The sequence below is a fragment of the Pituophis catenifer genome, unplaced genomic scaffold (genome assembly GCF_029215685.1).
Source record: "Pituophis catenifer annectens isolate HBS135680 unplaced genomic scaffold, rPitCat1.0.hap2 SCAF_10, whole genome shotgun sequence".
NCBI classification, from domain to species: domain Eukaryota; kingdom Metazoa; phylum Chordata; class Lepidosauria; order Squamata; family Colubridae; genus Pituophis; species Pituophis catenifer.
Genome location: NW_027256890.1, coordinates 20,076,809 through 20,081,808, shown reverse-complemented (window position 1 = coordinate 20,081,808; position 5,000 = coordinate 20,076,809).

The window sequence follows — 5,000 nt, the reverse complement described above, 5'->3', positions numbered from 1 at the left end:
AGAGAGACTGATAGAGATAGATAGATAGATGATAGATATAGATTAGAGAGATAAGAGAGACTGATAAGAGAGATATATATATATATAGAGAGAGAGAGAGAGAGAGACCGATAGAGAGATATAGATAGATGATAGACAGATGATAGATAGATAGATAGATATAGAGTAGAGAGAGAGAGAGAGACTGATAGAGATAGATAGATGATAGATAGATATAGATTAGAGAGAGAGAGAGACCAATAGATAGATAGATAGATAGATAGGTAGACAGACAGACAGGTTAGAGAGAGATACCGAGAGAGAGAGAGATGAGATAGAGATAGATAGATAGATATAGATTAGAGAGACTGAGAGAGAGAGAGAGAGAGATAGGATAGATAGATAGATAGATAGATAGATAGATAGATAGATAGATAGATAGATAGAATGTTAGATAGGTTAGAGAGAGAGATGATAGATATTAGAGAGAGAGAGGAGAGAGAGAGATACCGATGGATGGAGGGAGATATGTAGATAGCTATAGATAGATATATAGATATTTCAATTAACACACACATACAGGATTAGTTGATAGAATATTGAGTAATTTCATATTTAAATTAAATATTACTGATTTAATGTGATTTAAATCACATGATCTCTTAGGTTGAAACAGATCCAAAAAATCCCACCATCCTAGCTCATTGCAGAGGCCAGTCTTGAATTCGGCCAGGGGTGGACTAGAAGACCTCCAAGGTCCCTTCCTTCCAGCCCTCGGGATTCTATGATAAATTTAATGTTTGGTTCGTACTTCCCACCGGCAGCACCAAGTCCGATCCGGAGTAAATGTTATCCCCAGATTACCTTTCCAGATTTCTACATTTCCAGATTTCTTTTTAACTTTTCCAAACTTCTCCGCCAGCTCCGTGAAGGGAAAGGTTGCGAAATTTTCCGTCGAGCCTTTTGTGACCCAAATAACGAAAATTCCTGCGGCTTGACGACATAAGGGATGTATCCTTGCATAAGCCTGAAATAAAATCCCAGTCTAATTTTCTTTGCAAATCACCCTCCTTGGATAATTCCTTCCAAGCTTCCAGAAACTCCCTGCTACAAGATTTTGAGGCGGGATAAATCAAAATAAACTCTGGAGCGTGTTACGGGCGATCATAATGAGAAAAGGGTGGATTATAATTGCAATTATTTATTTTTTATTTTTTACACAAGATGGTTGGGCTGAATTTGCAAAAGGGAGCCGCCCAGAATGGGCAGCTGTATCGATTGCAACAATAAATAAAAGAAGAAGAAGAAAAAAATAAAATAAATAAAAATCCAGATTTGCCTTCCTTTCCCTGGGATTCCACGATGAATGAAAACCCCAGAAAAGGAGGAAGAGGAGGAGGAAGAAGAGGAGGAGGAGGAGGCTGGCGTGAAGGAGAGAGAAATTTAATTTCCAGAGCTTGAGAAAAACAAAGGAGAAGGACTTGAAAACCCCAGAAAAGGAGGAAGAGGAGGAGGAAGAAGAGGAGGAGGAGGAGGCTGGCGTGAAGGAGAGAGAAATTTAATTTCCAGAGTTTGAGAAAAACAAAGGAGAAGGACTTGAAAACCCCAGAAAAGGAGGAAGAGGAGGAGGAAGAAGAGGAGGAGGAGGAGGCTGGCGTGAAGGAGAGAGAAATTTAATTTCCAGAGCTTGAGAAAAACAAAGGAGAAGAACTTGGAAGGAAGGAAGGAAAGGAGGAAGGGAAGGGAAAGGAAAGGAACGAAGGAAAAGAAAGGAGGAAGGAAAAGGAAGGAGATCCTTTGTGCTCCCGATCGGCTGCATTTTTCCTGGAGGAAAGGAGGGAGGGAAGGGAAAGGAAAGGAAAGAAGGAGGAAAGGAAGGAAGGAAAAGGAAGGAAGGAGATCCTTTGTGCTCCCGATTGGCTGCATTTTTCCTGGAGGAAAGGAGGAAGGGAAGGGAAAGGAAAGGAAAGAAGGAGGAAAGGAAGGAAGGAAAAGAAAGGAGGAAGGAAGGAAGGAGATCCTTTGTGCTCCCGATCGGCTGCATTTTTCCTGGAGGAATTTTTCCCCCTCTGTCTGTCTGTCTGTCTGTCTTCCCTACCCAGATTTCCACCCACCCACTCACCCCAAAATAAGCAAGGCCACTCAGATGCAAACTGGACTTTCCGAAAAAGTTTTCTCTGCAAAGAAATTAAGGCTGTTGGAGAAAGGGGAGGAAAAAAAAAATCACACAGAATAATAGAAGTTGGACGGGACCTTAAGAGGCCTGCTAGTCCAACCCCCTGCTGAGGAAGGAAACCCTATCCCATTACAGACTAACGGCGTCCCAAATTCTTCTAGAAAACCTCCAGCCCATCACTTCTGGAGGCAAACTATCCCATGGATTATTTTTTTTTTTCTAATTGTCAATAAATTTATCCTTATTTCTAAGTGGCTCCTCTCCTCGATGAGTTTCCATCCGTTGCTTCTTGTCCTGCCTTCGGGTGCTTTGGAGAATAGCTTGACTCCTGCTTCTTTTGGGGCAGCCCCTCAAATATTGGAAGGCTGCTTTCGTGTCACCCCTAATCCTTCTTTTCGCTAGACATTATGCAAGTCTCTCATTAAAAGCCTCCAGTGATGGGGAAGGAAGGAAGGAAGGAAGGAAGGAAGGAAGGAAGGAAGGAAGGAAGGAAGGAAGGAAGGAAGGAAGGAAGGAAGGAAGGAAGAACAGAGTTAGAAGGGATTCTTGGAGATCCTATACCCTTTCAGACAAATGCTGTCCAGTCTCTTGTTAAAAGCCTCCAGTGATGGAGAAGGAAGGAAGGAAGGAAGGAAGGAAGGAAGGAAGGAAGGAAGGAAGGAAGGAAGGAAGGAAGAACAGAGTTAGAAGGGATTCTTGGAGATCCTATACCCTTTCAGACAAATGCTGTCCAGTCTCTTGTTAAAAGCCTCCAGTGATGGAGAAGGAAGGAAGGAAGGAAGGAAGGAAGGAAGGAAGGAAGGAAGGAAGGAAGGAAGGAAGGAAGGACAAGAATTGGAAGGGAGCTTGGAGGTCTTCTGGTCCAAGACCTTATCCCATTTCAGACAAATCACCCAGACTTTCATGTAAAAAAAAAAAAAAAAAGGATATTTGGCATCTCGGCTGCCCCATTCCTGAAGGGGGTGAGGGGGGACCCCCGAGCCACAGACCTTGTGGGCTTTGTGGTTTGGCACCCGAGCAGGAACAGCTCCAAGGAGGTGTAAACCAGAGGCCCCCCGTTGTTATGGTGGCCTGCAAACAAAACATAAACAGATTCCGGCCAGTTGCAAATCCAGATGAGGGTTTTTTTGGGGGGGGGAGGAAGGGGGGGGGTTTCACCAGTCCTGCCCTTTCATTGCAAAATCGGCCGCTGGCAAAAAGCTGCCTGGCTCCCTTTGCAGAAACCGAAGGAAAAAATCCACCTCTCGGATCTGGAGTGGCTTGCAATTTTCTTTCTTTCTTTTTCTGTCTTTCTTTTTCTTTTTTCTTTCTTTCTTTCCCTTCCTTCCTCCCCTCCCTCCTTTCCTTTCGTTTCCCTTCCTTCCCTCCCTTTCCTCCTTTCCCCTTCCTTCCTCCTTTCTTTTCCTTCCTTCCTTCCTTTTCCTTCCTTCCTTCCCTCCCTCTTTACTTTACTTTCCCTTCCTTCCTTCATCCTTTCTTTTCCTTCCTTCCTTCCTTCCTTCCTTCCTTCCTTCCTTCCTTCCTCTCTCCTGCTCTGCCCAAAGAGATGCTCTTACGAAGCCCAATCTGCCCTCCTTGCACACCCCTCCCACCCACCCAGACTGACTGCCCCGGCCTTTGGAGGTTCTACTCCTTCTCCCCTTCCAGAACGGAGGTGGGGAAGAACCCGCTCAAAGGACACCAGCCCCCCCACCCACCCCAAAAAGGGGTAAGGAAAGTGTAGGAAGCTCAATTGGGTAGGGGGGGGCTGAGAGAGAGAGAGAGAGAGAGAGAGAGAGAGAGAGGGAGGGAGGGAGGTGGTGGGAATGTCTGTGTGAGCAGGGGGCTGGACTAGATGTCCTCCAAGGTCCCTTCCAAATCCGTTCCTGTTAAAGATGGGAGGGGGCAAGGTCTGTGCGAGCAGGGGGTTGGACTAGATGTCCTCCAAGTTCCCTTCCAACTCTGTTCCCATTAAAGGTGGGGGGAGGGAAGGTCTGCGTGAGTAAGGGGCTGGACTAAATGACCTCCAAGCTCCCTTCCAACTCTCTTCCCATTAAAGGGGGGAGGGGGGAAGGTCTGTGCGAGCAGGGGACTGGACTAAATGACCTCCAAGCTCCCTTCCAACTCTGTTCCCATTAAAGGGGGGGAGGGGGGGAAGGTCTGTGCGAGCAGGGGGCTGGACTAAATGACCTCCAAGCTCCCTTCCAACTCTGTTCCCATTAAAGGTGGGGGGAGGGAAGGTCTGTGTGAGTAAGGGGCTGGACTAAATGACCTCCAAGCTCCCTTCCAACTCCATTCCCGTTAAAGGTGGGAGAGGGAAGGTCTGTGTGAGTAAGGGGCTGGTCTAAATGACCTCCAAGCTCCCTTCCAACTCTGTTCCCATTAAAGGTGGGGGGAGGGAAGGTCTGTGTGAGCAGGGGGCTGGACTAAATGACCTCCAAGCTCCCTTCCAATCTGTTCCCATTAAAGGGGGGGAGGGGGGAAGGTCTGCGTGAGTAAGGGGCTGGACTAAATGACCTCCAAGCTCCCTTCCAACTCCGTTCCCGTTAAAGGATGCTCGCCTTTCCCCTCTGCTGTTGGAATTCTCCCTGCTCCCCTTGAAAGCCGGGGAGAGACCCTTCCCCCTTGGGGACTGCTGGAGGGAACCCCCCCCGACCCCATCCCATCCGGCCCCCCCCACATCATCCTCAACCCCCCCCCCACCCACCCCATCCCCGCCTTGCCAGCGCTGGCAGGCTGAGCTGGGGAAGGGGAGGGCGTTGCCTTCCCTCCCTCCCTCCCTCCGTCCCCAGCCCGCGCCGCCCCCTTCCTCGGGGGGGACCCCCGCTCGGCCGGCCGCCGCGATGGAGCCGCGGGCCACCAGCCT